Source organism: Myotis davidii, unplaced genomic scaffold, assembly GCF_000327345.1.
Source record: "Myotis davidii unplaced genomic scaffold, ASM32734v1 scaffold954, whole genome shotgun sequence".
Lineage (NCBI taxonomy): Eukaryota > Metazoa > Chordata > Mammalia > Chiroptera > Vespertilionidae > Myotis > Myotis davidii.
The window spans coordinates 519,055-519,866 of record NW_006285487.1 but is presented as its reverse complement, the minus strand read 5'-3'; the positions used below and the strand labels follow the sequence as shown (position 1 = coordinate 519,866).

General features: G+C 48.8%; 1 protein-coding gene across 1 annotated transcript in view; it reads right to left on the bottom strand.

Annotated features, from left to right (window-relative positions):
- The window catches only part of HAPLN3 (hyaluronan and proteoglycan link protein 3), a 6,963-nt gene that overhangs the window by 717 nt on the left and 5,434 nt on the right, over positions 1 to 812 (bottom strand). The window lies entirely within an intron of this gene.

Sequence of the window (812 nt, the reverse complement as noted above, 5' to 3'; positions counted from 1 at the left end):
ATCCGGCCCGTATGAAATGAATAAAATTAAAAAAAAAAGACCGTACCCTTTTATGTAATGATGTTTACTTTGAATTTATATTAGTTCACACAAACACTCCATCCATGCTTTTGTTCCGCCCTCCGGTCCAGTTTAAGAACCCATTGTGGCCCTCGAGTCAAAAAGTTTGCCCACCCCTGGGTTAGAGCGTTGGCCTGCACACTGAAGGGTCCTGGATTTGGCTCCAGTCAAGGGCTTGTACCTCGGTTGCTGTGGGCATCTACTTAGACATTTTGGGGGGTACCTGCCCAGTCCTCTCTCTGAGAGCTTCACCCCAACTGCTATGGGCTGGGGTCCCTCCTGTCATATCTATACTCCCCCAACGCTCCCCTAACTGCACCCTGGGTGGGCACCCCACCTGGGCTGGACTAATCAGTGTCTCTCGCTGGCTCAGTTGTTTAGTGAGCACCTACTATGTGCCAGGCACTTTTCTAGATGCCTGGGGTATAGCGCTGAGTCAGCTTCTGTCTTCCCATGAAACAAACCACTCTGATGCCCAGAGCCTAGTCCAGGCCCCAGCCCGTTGTGGGCATTCTTGATGAATAAATAAACAAATGATTGGCGTGAACAGCTGCATTGAAGCCCTCAAACTCTCATCATCCATGTTTCTATCTCCCTTTCTCTCTGAAATCAATACATTTTTAATATATTTTTATTGATATAAAGGAAGGGAGAGGGAGAGAGAGAAACATCAATGATGAGAGAGAATCATGGATCGGCTGCCTCCTGCACGACCCCCACTCGGGATCAAGCGCACAACACGGGCATGTGCC